The sequence below is a fragment of the Pristis pectinata genome, chromosome 16 (assembly GCF_009764475.1).
Source record: "Pristis pectinata isolate sPriPec2 chromosome 16, sPriPec2.1.pri, whole genome shotgun sequence".
Classification (NCBI taxonomy): Eukaryota; Metazoa; Chordata; class Chondrichthyes; order Rhinopristiformes; family Pristidae; genus Pristis; species Pristis pectinata.
In genome coordinates, this window is record NC_067420.1 from 17,780,430 (window position 1) to 17,794,526 (window position 14,097).

At 40.3% G+C, this 14,097-nt stretch overlaps 1 long non-coding RNA gene across 1 annotated transcript in view; it reads left to right on the forward strand.

Annotated features, from left to right (window-relative positions):
• The first annotated feature begins 5,970 nt into the window (after nt 1-5,970).
• The window catches only part of LOC127578751 (uncharacterized), a 40,066-nt gene continuing 31,939 nt past the window's right edge, over nt 5,971-14,097 (forward strand). The window contains exon 1 of the long non-coding RNA XR_007957569.1: nt 5,971-6,886. This is a non-coding gene — a long non-coding RNA (uncharacterized LOC127578751). The remainder of the gene's footprint in view (nt 6,887-14,097) is intronic.

Below are 14,097 nucleotides of genomic sequence, written 5' to 3' on the forward strand. Positions count from 1 at the left end.
ATTCCATAATAATAAAAAATGACTGATCTGCTCCAAACACCATTTCCCTGCCATATCCTGATAACTCTTGATTATTTTAATACCCAGAAATGTATCAATCTGTGCTTTGAATATAAACAATAACTGAGCCTTTACAGCCCTCTGAGATAGAGAATTCTGAAGATTTCTGAGTGAAGAAATTTCTCCTCCTTTCAGTTCTAGATGTTGTCTCCTTTATTTTAAGGGATAGAACATTTGGAACTGAAAGGAAGTGAAATTGTGGCATCTGGATCTAGATTTCTTTAGCTAAAGGACACATCCTCCAACTATTCACCCTGTCAATCTCTCTAGGAATTTTAAAAAATTTCCAGAAGTTCAGTACTCCACTAGAGTCACTGCCTGCCATCCTGAGAAGGTTGTGTTTATTCCTACTCTTTATTTCCTGCCTGTTTACCATCTCTCAATCCCAATAGTATTTAACCCACATTTCTGTGTGCTTTAACCATGTTCACCAATCTTCTATATAGGACCTTCTCGAAAACCTTCTGAAGATACAAATACATACACTGGTTTCCACTCGTGTACTCTACTAGATGAGTTAGAAAGAATTGCAAAGAACTGTAGTCCTGCCAATCATTATCCCTCACTCAATTGCCTGGTCATTATCACACACAAGAACACAGGAAAATAAGTACAGGAGTAGACAACTTGGCCCTTCAATGTGATCATGGCTGATCTACGTTGGCCTCAACTCCTCTTTCTATGCCAGTTCCCTGTAGTCCTCAATTCCCTGATCTTTCAGAAGTTTATCTACCTCTACTTTAATTATTTCTACTTCTGGCTAAACACGAGGGGACATAATTTTAAGGTGATTGGAGGAAGATATAAGGTGGATGTTAGGGGTAAGTTTTTTTACACAGAGAGTGGTGGGTGCATGGAACGCACTGCCAGCAGAGGTTGTGGGGGCAGATACATTAAGGACATTTGAGAGACTCTTAGATAGGCACATCAATGATGGAGAAATGGGGGGCTATGTGGGAGGGAAGGGTTAGATAGATCTTAGAGCAGGATAAAACGTCGGTACAACATTGTGGGCTGAAGGGCCTGTACTGTGCTGTCGTGTTCTATGTTCAATCACAGTGTTGTTTGTCAGAGCTTGTTGTGCACAAATTGGCTGCTGTCCTTCTCTCTTTAAGTATGTCTGCACTGGTTTCCTACTGTGGTCCCGCCTATAAGGCTAGTAGAAACAAAAGGAAATGAAGTTGTAAATGCCAGTGAAGAAAACGCACCCCTGATTCAGTTCACTGTGATAGGCTTGATTTTTATTGTTTTATTTAAACTGGAAAGAAAATCTGCTTGTCATTGTTGAATATATGATCTCCTTGGCAATTGTTTTCTATCTAATCAGTTTCAAAGACAATAGTTTAACCTGTTCTATTTGCCAAACAATGGATTCAATACACTGCAGAAGAAATGTGCTGACTGCTGCTATTCTCTAAGTTCAGAATGAATTGTTTCTTATAAGGAAACAATTAGGACTGATGCTTCAATAAGGGATGGAAATCTCATAGGATTTACTTTCTTAGAGTGCGCCATCAATTTCCATGCATTCACAATACAGATAATGCAAATCCCCTTGTTAGGCCACAACACAATCGATTAGTTTATGAAATGAAATTTTCTATGGGTATCTGATCTTGAGTTTGTCAACTCTAAGGAAGTAATGTCACAGACGAGCAAAAACCTGTTTTGATGAAGTCTTCCATGGTTGTTGTACCTTGTAACCAAAGTATCATCATTGCTTTAGGAGAATTGCAGGCATTGATATTAATCAGTTTGTGAAATTCATTTCCACCTGATACCATACACATGGTAATAACATTTCTGACCAAAGCTTGATAGTCACTACTGCTGGGCCTGAGTCTGAGACCAAGTTTTAGCTCTACACTATATTGTTAGCAGTACAAAAGTTTCAATAATCCATTTACCAGCAAAATACTGTGCTACAGAAAAATATTCATAATGGTGCTCACTTCTGCAATATTTGTCATAATATTTTGTTGATGAAAATAGATGACTTTGTTCCTCAGACAGTTGGTTCTAGGTATTCTGTTCTCGTTGTTGTTTAGACACAAAATTAGAAAAGGTTACAGAATCCCTTACCCATTGTGTATAATTCAACTGATTTAAGAAAGGAGACTACTTCAGCAATCTGCTATTGGTTAGACACGTCTGACTGTTGCTTTGGAAAACCCTTATCACTCATTCTTTCCCAACCACCAGCATTAGTTCTGGCCAATGGTGAACAGCTTGAAGCAATGTCAACAACATGCAACAATTGTTTCTGATTGTAACAGCTGGTTATATAACTTCCTTCCTGACCATGATATTTGGGAATGAAAACGAATACCCTCAAGTCAGATTGCTCTTTTCTTTCCATTCTGTCAAATTGTTGCCATCATATGTCTTCTGGGAAAACCTACCCCATCTCCTGTAAAATCACCTTCAATCTTTTCACCAAAGTCAAACCTTTCCAATAGATCTTTTTAATCTCTTCAGTTAGGATTCTGCCCCAAGCACAACATCAAAGCATCTCTAACCAAATTCATGAATTGTATCCTCTGTGACATGGCCCTACGTCATTGTCCTTATCCTCTCTGCAACAATCGCCAACACTAACAACGTATCTCATATGTTGGTTCTGCTTTTACCTATTCAATTGTATCCAGAGCAACTCTAGGAATAATTCTTCTTCCTTCCCATAATTGCATTCAGAGTCCTCAAGAATTTATTCTTGATCCTCAATTTCTAATTTACATGCATCCCCTCAGTAATATCATCTAAAGTCGGCCCTTGCTTCATCCTATCTGTTACCAAAACCCTAATCTGTCTGTCACCCGCAGGTTTGATTTCAGGATTTTCAAAGCAATGCTGATTTTATCTCTTCCTGTAGAACGTTTCAAGTCATTCACCCCCGTATCCTTATTGGACTAAATTGGTTTTTAATCTCACAGCACCTTGAATTTAAGGTGCATCTATTTGATTACATGTGTTCCTTTTTTGCTTGTGGTATGTACTGCCATGAGAGAAAAAAGTGAGCCAAAATCACAGCTGGATGACTGTTAGAAATGGCCGGTTCTAATATGGACAGAAAGAAAGAGCAAGTTACCGGAAGTTGGAGAATTTGATGTTAAGTCTGGAAGGCTGCAACATGCCCACGTTGAAAATGGGGTGTCTTGTGTTCCACAGCCTGTTATTAGCAACACAAGACTCAGGGTAGCATAATCTGCATATAACTGCCAAAGTAACCCATTTGGCCTCATCTTATCAGAGATATTCCGTTTGTTCTACTCATCCCTCCCCCACCTCCTCTGCAACTGAAAACTAACTTGTTTTCTCTCTTTCTGACAAAGAGTCTTGGATGTCAACTCTATTGCTCTTTCCACAGATGCTGCCTGTTCTGCTGAGCGTTTCCAGCATTTTCTGTTTTTGTTTCAGATTTTCAGCATCTGCAGTTTTTTTTATTTTCATTTCCATCCTTGACTTGGCATCTATTGAGATATATTGGAACATCTTTTGGTGTTAAAGATGATATATAAATGTGATGTGTTTGTTGTTCTGTAAGTTGTAGCAGAGTTGTACATAGGATTATAGCTGTGGTATTGGAGGCATGGAACCAAGCCTGCTGGCATAATTTGCCCCTTCTTTTGAATGTAGTGAAACTTATGAGCTCTGAAACTGAAACCGAAGCTCAAAATAACTGTTGGATTCGACTGTTTTAATTAGTTTTTTAACATGTATAGTGTTTAATACACCTCAGGTGGCTGCACAAGGAATGGCCGCTTACTAGCTTATTGGTTCGTCTATCAGGTGGATATGTGGTTTTTTCATTGCTTGGTTTGGTCACAAGTATCTAATAGGTTTCCTGATTGGACTATTATTAGCTAAAGAGTATCTCTTATCTCAGGTATAAAAGGTGTCACTTTTTGTTAATCTCTCTCTTGCTCTTCCTCTCCCCTGGCCTGAGCTTTCTTTTGTTCCTTTGTCTCAGCTCATCAAAGCTAGTGCCATGTGCTCTGTGACTGTTTCTTTGTTTTAAACTTTCCAATAAAACTTTGTGAAGCACCAAGTCGTTTTCAACTCACTCCTGGACTCCTGAAAGAACCTGCGGATTCGAAAATAACCGGATCCGACATAACCAAGGTACAATTCTCCTTGTATTGTCCTTGGAAGATTTGGCAACACCAATATGGCCACATACATAAAATAACATACTATGATTATGACATAAATTTGTTTATTAATAACACAATAGCAGGTGGTAAAATGACACTAACCTCAGAATTTGTTATTTGTGTTGTAATGAATGTAATATTGGTCGATATCATATTAAGAAATTAGCATGCGACCGATTATTCTGTGGGGTACGGATATATTGTTTTAGTATAGAACTTGACAGAACGGTGAGCTGATTTTCAGACAAGGGAGACCACCAGAATCACGAAAAGGGTCAGTCTCCATGCAAGCCTTCACTTAAGTGATGGAGAAAGAAATGAAAATCATTAAGGACAGGTAAAAGATGAAGCATTAGGGGTGATTAGGGGCTGGGGTGCATCTTAACCTCTTTTTGTTCTGCACAGAGAAGCAGCATGGAAACCTCATGCTGTGCTGTACTGCTGCCTACGTGCCACGCTGCCCATTACTTGCTGATTACTGGCTCCCCCTCCTTTTTTTTGGTCTATTTCTTGTTTCTGGAAAGTGTGAGATGTTGCACTTTGGGAGGTCAAGTGTACAGTTAATGGCAGGACCCTTAACAGCATTGAAGTACAGAGGGATCTTGGAGTCCAAGTCCTTTCCTTCCTGATAGTAGATAGAATGGTGAAGAAGGCATGCTTGCCTTCAACACTTGGGGCATAGAGTATAAGAGTCAAGAAGTCATGATGCAGTTGCATAAAAGTTTGGTTAGGTTGCACTTGGAGTATTGCGTGCAGTTCTGCGTGCCCCCTTACAGGAAAGATTTGGATACTTTGGAGAGAGTGCAGAAGAGGTTTACCAGGATGCTGCCTGGATTAGAGGGTATGAGATATAAGGAGAAGTTGGACAAACTTGTGTTATTTTCTCTGAAACATCAGAGGCTGAGGGGAAAACTGATTGAAACTTATAAACTGATTCACCCTAGACTATGGTCCTCCCCCACAAAGCTTTGGCAGTTGTGCACCAAACTTAAGTGCACCTTTCAGCATGCACTTCTGCACCCCAGAAAGTGCCAGTTAGCAGCATTCATCTGGGGATATCTCCTTACACTAGAAGACCAACAAGTGCTAGGCGGATCAAAATGCACCTTTCACTGAATTAATCTTCCAGCAGCAGTTAATGTTTCAGTATGCATCCCTGGAAACAGCGCATCCATCACAGAATCCTCTATTATGCAGCTGCTCAGGCCAAATTATGGCAAGGACCCTTGCTTCCTTTTCCGCACCCCCAATGCCCTAAAGAGAAGTGTGGACAGAGGGAGGTCGTGGTGGTAGTGATGCCAGTGGTAGTGATGGAAACACTTCATCACCACCACTAATAAGTCAGTACTGTGGGATAACATCTGAATTCTTAATATTTCTTTTACCATTTTAAAACAATTAAACAGGAACACCTAATCATCTGATTATATTTTCAATGGGTGATTCTGTCAAAGCTGTGGAATGTTAATGAATTATAGTTAGATGCTTGTTGTTTCATTGAAGGAAGGATGGACTAATTTGGATGATGTGCACTGATATTAGGTTTGAGATGGCAGTGAGAGTAGGAGAAATGCAGAAACTGAAAGGACAAAGTGTTCTTGGCCACTGTCCAGTTGCAGATAGATGTTCTATACCTTTTAGGTACTGCCGCACATTCTGGATCATTAATATCCTCCCCATGACCCACCTGAAACCAATAGTAGTTCTCCCCATTAGTGGATAAAATTGTACAGAAGACAGAACACAACTACTGCAACACTCTTTTGATTCGAGCGTTGAGTTATTGTTTCCCTGTGGACTGTACTGTTTGAGTTGTGACTGCTGTTGTTGATCTTTGGATTTTGAACCAGGGAACTCAGCCAAGTCTGTAAGGATATTCTGTCTCTTAGCAGCCAGCCTGGGATCTATTGATTCTTGTCAAAGAGAGAGTAACTTCTGGACTGCTACAGGTTGCAGACATCATGAGATTTTCTCAGAAACTTGAACTGCTTGAACTGTTGCCAGTGGTCAAAGACCAGCTGGATGTTCAGGAACTGAAACCCTATGTAGTTCCTGGAGAAGCCAGGCTTCTTGATAGCTGATGGCCATATGTATGCAATAACTGTAAATCTCATAACTCTGCCTCGATGACTCCTAGGAGCAATAAGAACTCCAAGAAGTTCATAATATGCAAAAGTAGTGCTCTGTCCTCTGCACTGGAGAAAGGCACCGTAACTTGATGTTTCATAATCAGCCTGAAATTACCTTGCTACATAGAAATTGAAGCCAACAGTGACCCTAGCTACCACAGCAAAACTATTCCTGTCCTGCCAGTGGGTTGCAGCTCCTGCTGTAACATTCATGAGAGGAGCAATCTGCTCTTGCACCACTCTTCGCTTAGGTTCAAGTAGGCCAGCACATTCATTTACCAAAAGAACACTTCCCCTCTTGCTGGACTCTTCATCAGAGCCACATTGTAATCCTTGAAGCTCTCTAATATGCTCTTGTTGTTCCTATTGTTCCATTTCTTCCTACAGCCAGCAAAGTCTGCCCTGTATGAATAATGCAAGCATATCCTTGTGCTAAAAGAATAATGGAGACAACACTATTGCCATAGGATAAAACCTCAGTTTGAGCCACAAAATATCTTTGGAAGACTTCCTAGAACTTCCAGGAGATCTGATTATTTGCAGGTGGGTTCCCTTTATATGCTGCTAATGTTGTGTTTTGCTGATCTAAGACAGTTTGATGGCATTGGGTAGTGCCAGCTTCAGCATTTGTTGTGCCAGTATGCATGAAAATGAAACTAAAGTTTTTAATAAGGGCCTGATTTTGATCCATTAATAAAAGTCCCATCTGCAAGTAAATTAGCAGCAGGACCATTGAATGAAACCCTTCTCTGATTTTCAAAGCAAATTGGAATTAACATTGGCCCTTGCACGTAGAAATTTGGGGTGAAGGGTTTGTGCAAAACCTGGGAGACAATATTTCACAGCCTTTTCATCTATGAATTTAATGCAGTGTAATGTATGAAATTCTAAAGCATTTTAATCCTACTGCTGAAGACTAATTACCAGCAGAGGACAGCAACAGATTATGCAAGAATGCAAATGGATTTTTACATGAAGTAGCAATAGTAGAGAATATTTTTAAAAATTATGGTTAGATGAAAATAAAATAACTGTTTACAAGTTAATTAATGCTATGGGATCTAGAAATGGTCCTAGATGATTTAAGGATGTGGTTGTTAGATCAGAAGTGCAAGCAGTTGGATGAATAATTGTTTTGTGGTCTTGTGAACATTAGGAAAGAGTCACATGAATAGAAGGCTGGGTGACGCATCCTGTCCATCTGCTGAGCCCTTGGTGAATACAAAATGTTGATGCCGGGGACATTGTTTTAAAAGTGAGAAATCTGGTTTTGAAACCAGAAATCATTGGTCTTTGGAAGGGTGGCTTTGATATGATAGTGATGCTGAGGGTAGCCACAAACTCTGAGACTGCTGCTATGATATTCCAGTGATTGATTACGTGGAAAAGATAACATGGTTTGTATAATCAGTCACAGTAGGGGGCAATGAATTACATGACACAGTGGGTCTGATTTAAACTCTGGTGTGAGGAATAGTATGAGGAAAGTAGCAAATGTACCCTCTGTTGTATTCCCCATTTGATGGGGCAATGACCATGATGTATGCCAAACAACAAATGAGATCTGACTGTACAAGTAATACGTGCACCATTGAAGAGGCAGCTGCCTGACCCAAGTCATGAGGGAGTGAGGGTGGGGGCAGATATATTTAAACATGTACTTCAACTATAGATTATGCAAAAAAAACAAAAATGTACACATGTAATAGCAAAAGATTAAAGAAAACTAGAAAAATTGATGCCGCTGAATATTCTCAGTTACGTAAGATTACAAGGACAAATCATTAACTAAGCACTACTAGTAACAAGGTTATGCAAATATTACCTTTGAAATCACAGTTTCAAAATAGAGTTGGCTAATCACAGCCTTACTAATTTGTGCATCTTGAATTATTCCTTAAAATGGCTGTAGCAATGCAGAAATTGACTGCTAGTACCACTGAAAAGGCTATTGCTATAAAAAAATGTACTATATTTAAATGCAATTTGGTTGCTCGCTATAAAATACAATTATGCAATATAGAGGGTAAAGCTTTCAGGCTCATTTAAGGACAACATTAGAAAGTGAATGCAGATTGTAAGAAAATTGCTAATTATTTCAAAAGTGATGCTATGTTTAATCAAAGTAAGCAATCCAAATTTACAGAGTGTGTCCAACATAGTAAAAAAAGCGAGCGGTACTCTGTCTTATCAGACACAATGTATAACTACCAGTCAGTGCAAGCTACAGAAAAAAAAGTCATAAAGTTAAAATAACACAATTTACTGCATATCTGGTAAGCTCTAATTTATAGGGGAGAAATACATCTTTGGTTGTAAGGATGGATAGGTGATATAATCTTGGGCAACCATTATATTCCCTCCCGATTTCCATTTAATTAAAACCATTGGAAGTGAATATTAGGAGGAGAATAGAAGGGTAAGCACTCCTATTGCAATGGAGATCAATAACTAATTTCTAACCCTCAATTCTTGCACTACCTCCCCAAAGAAGTAGAAAACAATACAAAGATTAACAGGACGAACTAAAATTATATCCAAATGTCTTCAAAATTGCTAAGATCTGTAGGTACAGTGATGCTGCAATGTTAATACCAACAACTTTGTGTGGCATTAGAATCATTTCTTTTAATGTGAGTTTAATGAGATACTATTTTGAATTTTGTCCATGAATGAGAAAATACTGTGAATGAATGTTTTAAAAGCACGTGAAGCCTGAATCTTCAGTTATTATAAAATGTGAAGTGACATCGCCAGTGGTGGAGCTATAACATCAAAATCACATCATCTGTGGTGGTGCTATAACATCAGAGAGAGAACGTGAGGGGCCCATTCTTTTCTATGAGTGCTTCAATCTGTTTTAGTAGGATCATGGTTTGAAAAACAACATTCACAAACTTACAGCTACTACTCTTAAGAATCATTTGAATAGAAATATTCATTAAATACTTTTTAATAGGTGCTTCGCTTTTCTACATTCAACTCTAAAAATGGCAAAGATCTTTATTTTAGGAAGCAAGAATCACACCGAAATGGGGCAGTCACAAAAATTGCTGTTGAGTGCATTTTGCCTCTGTTATTATTAACACTCAACCTTCTCAGTATTAGGTTTATATCCGTTTTCAAATGTTGAACTGATTTCCTTTTAATTAAGTTATAATCTGTTCTCAATAGTGACATGTGGCAAAGCATTTAATGTTATAATAAATCTAAGTGGAAAACTTGTTATCTCTCTACAGTGTAGTGACCACTATTTTATGTGGAATATATAAAATTAAATTATTTTGATGATCCCTTATTAATTATTTCCCGATTAAATTAGCATAAACTCCGTTGCGATAATAAAATTTCAAGGTAAATTTTAAAACAACAGCATTTAGTGGCTTAAGCCCAAATATTCTCTCCATGCCGTATCAGTGCCCGGAAGGTGTATTCCCTAGTATGAAGGAATTTGAAATAATGAGCTAATCATCTTTTTTTTTTGAATTGGTGATGTTTGAGATTTATTAAATGATAGAAACCTGTTAAAAAACACATGGTTATGCTTGTACAATTTTCTCTAAGGTTTTTTTTGTGCTCCCAACAAACTGCAATAAATCTTTCTAATCAAAAGCTGCTATTATACCATATATAAGAATAAAATCTGCTTGAGCTGTACCTCCTCAATGAAATTAATGTGTTATCATCACTCATAAACATTCATGAATGAGTGGTACTACAGCACTGGTTACGTTACCTGATAAATGATCTAAAGGTATGAATTCAAATCTCACTACTACAGCTGCAAACTTTAATTTCAGTTATTTAAATCTCTGGCATATATTTCTGATAATGAAACTACAATTTCAATGTTTGTTAAAAAATTTTTCAATATAGATTGAATGTTCCTCCTTTTGGTTCCCACAACACTTGCTCCACACCAAGTTTGTAACCTTGCTCAGTGAGTGTAGAAGGCATTCCTGGAGCAAAACCAGGTACGTCATAAAAAGCTAGCAAATTTCATGCACACTAATCAATACATACTTCCCCAAGCTCAGTAAGCATAGACCCAAGCATGTGAGTACATATAAGGATAAGGTTGAAGTCTATTTTCTAGTGGATATCTTCTAGCAACCATCTTCCAGTGGATCATTCAGCCAACGGCAGACCAGAAGCTGTGATTCTGCAATAGTTGCCTCACCTCTTGACTCCCCAAAAGTACTCCACAAACTATAAGGTGCATTTCAGGAATGTGATAGAATACTCTCCACTTGCCTGGATGAGCATAACTGCAACAAAACTCAAAGAACTTGATACCATCCAGGTCAGGGCATAATAGACGTCCAATCCACCATCCTGAACTTTCAATGCTTAAGAACAAGATAGACTGCAACAACTTGCCAAAGCTTATTCGATAGGAGTGGGAGCTTTGAAAAGAGGTGTCCCTGTGCCTGTGCTTGTGAGTTTCACCTTGCAGGAGTCTAAAAGAGGCACATTTGCAGATTGTTAATAGTTGATTGGCTAATTGACAGCAGTCAATAAAAAGAAGGTAGGCGCAATGTGGGGGGTTGGTGAGAGGAGGTGGAGGTTAAGGTAAGTTTCTTTCTTTCCTTGATTTTTTTTTCCTTTGGTGCCAGGCTAGAGTAGTGGCATGGTAGTGTAGTGGTTAGTGTGATGCTATTACAGTGCCAGTGATTAGGGTTTGATTCCTGTTACTGTCTGTAAGGAGTTTGTATGTTCTCCTGTGTCTGTGTGGGTTTCCTCTGGGTGCTCTGGTTTCCTCCCACATTCCAAAGATGTATGGGTAGGTTAATTTGGGTTTAAAATTGGTGGTGTGGACTCATTGGGCTGGAAGGGCCTGTTACCATGCTATAAAAAATAAATAAGTGGCTCCAGGGTCAGTGGTATGTTCATCTTGTGAGATGTGGGAGTTCTGGGAGATATCCAGTCTCCCTGATAACTACATCTGCATGAGGTGCATCCTTATGGAACTAGAGCTGCAGCTGGATAACCTTCAGCTCCTATGGTGCTCATAGATAAGAGATACAGGGAGGCAGTAACTCCTAAGCTGTGGGAGGCAGTCACTCCTAAACTGCAGGAAGCAGGTAGCTGGATGACTGTCAGGTGAAGGAAGGAGAGTAGGCAGGTAGTGCAGAGTACCCCTGTGGCTGTTCCCCTGAATAACAAGTATACTGCTTTGGATACTGTTGAGAGGGTCAACCTACCAGGAGAAAGCTGCAGTGACCAGGTCTCTGGCACTGAGCCTGGTTGTGTGGCACAGAAGGGAAAGGGGGAGAAGAGGAGAATGGTAATGATAGGGGATTCAATAGTAAGGGAGGGCAGACAGGAGATACTGTGGACATGAAAGAGACTCTCGGATGGTACGTTACCTCCTGGGTGCCAGTGTCTGGGACAGCTCTGATTGGGTACACAGCATTCTGAAGGGGGAGGGTGAACAGCCAGAAGTTGTGGTACATATTGGTACCAATGACATTGGTAAGAAAAGAGATGAGGTCCTGAAGAGGGAATAATGAGAGCTAGGTAGGAAGCTGAAAAGCAGGACCTCAAGGGTAGTAACCTCTGGATTGCTGCCTTTGCCACACGCCATTGAGGGTAAGAATAGGATGATTTGGCAGATGAATGCATGGATGAGGAATTGGTGCAGGGGCAGGATTTCAGATTTGTTGATCATTGGGATCTCTTCTGGGGAAGGTACAACCTGTACAAAAGGGACAGGTTACACTTGAACTGGAGGGGGACCAATATTCTTGTGGGAAGGTTTGCTAGAACTGTGGGGGAGGGTTTAAATTAGTTTGGCAGGGGGATGGGAACCCGAGTGATAAGTTAGAGGTTAGTGCATTTAGTGTACAAGTAGATGCAGAGTGTAGAAAGACTGTGAGGAAGGATAGGCAGTTGAAAGGGCAAAATTGCAATCAGTTGGATGGGCTGAGTTGTCTATTTTAATGCAAGAAGTATCAGGAACAAGGGTGATGAACGTAGAGCATGGGTAAGTACATGGAACTATGACGTTGTGGCCATTAGAGATTTGGCCATCACAAGGGAAGGCATAGCTGCTGGATATTCCAGAGTTATACATTTCAAAAGGGACAGGGATGGAGGTAAAAGAGGTGGGGGAGTGGCTTTGTTGATCAGGGACAGTGTCACAGCTGTAGAAAGGGAGGATGTCCTGGAGGGATCATCTACTGAGTCAGTGTGGGTGGAACTCAGAAACAGGAAGGGAGCAATCACTCTATTGGGAGTATTCTACAGACCCCCTAATAGTAGCAGAGACACTAAGGAGCAGATCGGGAGGCAGATTTTCAAAAGGTGAAAAATAACAGGGATGTTGTCATGGGTGATTTCAACTTCCCTAATATTGATTGGCTCCTGCTTAGTGTAAAGGGGATAGATGAGGCAGAGTTTGTTAGGAGTGTCCAGGAAGGATTCCTGACAGTATGTGGAGAAGCCATACTGGACCGGGTACTAGGTAATGAGCCTGATCAGATTTCAGATCTCTTGGTGAGAGAGCATTTTGGAGACAATTACCATAACTCCTTGACCTTTACCATAGCCTTGGAGAGGGATAGGAGCAGATGATACAGAAAAGTATTTAATTGGGGGAGGGGAATTATGATGCTATTAGGCAGGAATTTGGGAGTGTAAACTGGGAACAGATGTTCTTGGAAGTGCACAATGGAAATGTGGAGGTTGTTTAGGGAGTACTTGGGGTTCTGGATAGGTTTGTCCCACTGAGGCAGGGTAAGGAAGGTAGAGTGAAGGAACCATGATTAACAAGAAACGTAGAATATCTTGTCAAGTGGAAGAAAGAAGCTTACCTAAGGTTTAGAAAGCAAGGGTCAGACAGGGCTCTGGAGAGTTACAAGGTTGCCAGGAGGAAGCTAAGAATGGACTTGGGAGAGAAGTACTTGGCAAGTAGGATTAAGGAAAACCCCAAGGCGTTCTACATGTGAAGAATAGGAAGGTGACTAGAGTGAGAGTAGGACCAATCAGGGATAAAAGAGGAAACATATGCTTGGAGTCGTAAGAGGTAGGGGAGGTCCTTAATGAATACTTTGCTTTAGTATTCACTGGTGAGAGAGGTCTTGACATTTGTGAGGATGGCGTACAACAGGCTGATGTGCTAGAGCATGTTAATGTGAAGAAAGAATGTGCTGGAACTTTAGAAAAACATTAGGATAGATAAGTCACCGGGGACAGATGGGATATATCCAAAGTTATTACGGGAAGCAAGGGAAGAGATTGTTGCACCTTTGGCGATGATCTTTGCATCCTCACTGGCCACAGGAGTAGTGCCAGATGATTGGAGGGTGGTGAATGTGGTTCAAGAAAGGGAGTAGGGATAACCCTGGGAATTAGACCAGTTAGTCTTAATTCAGTGGTGGGTAAATTACTGAAGATTCTTAGAGGTAGGATTTATGGGCATTTGGAGAAGCATAGACTGATTAGGGATAGTCAGCATGGCTTTGTGAGGGGCAGGTCATGCCTCATGAGCCTGACTGAACTCTTGATGTGACAAAGCACATTGATGAAGGTAGAGCAGTGCATGTGGTGTACATGAATTTTAGTAAGGCGTTTGATAAGGTTTGTCATGGAAGACTCATTCAGAAAGTCAGGGGGCATGGGATCCAGGGAAACTTGGCTGTGTGGATTCAGAATTGGCTCGCTCATAGAAGACAGAGGGTGGTGGTAGATGGAGCGCATTCTGCCTGGAGGTCGGTGACCAGTGGTGTTCCGCAGGGATCTGTTCTGGGACC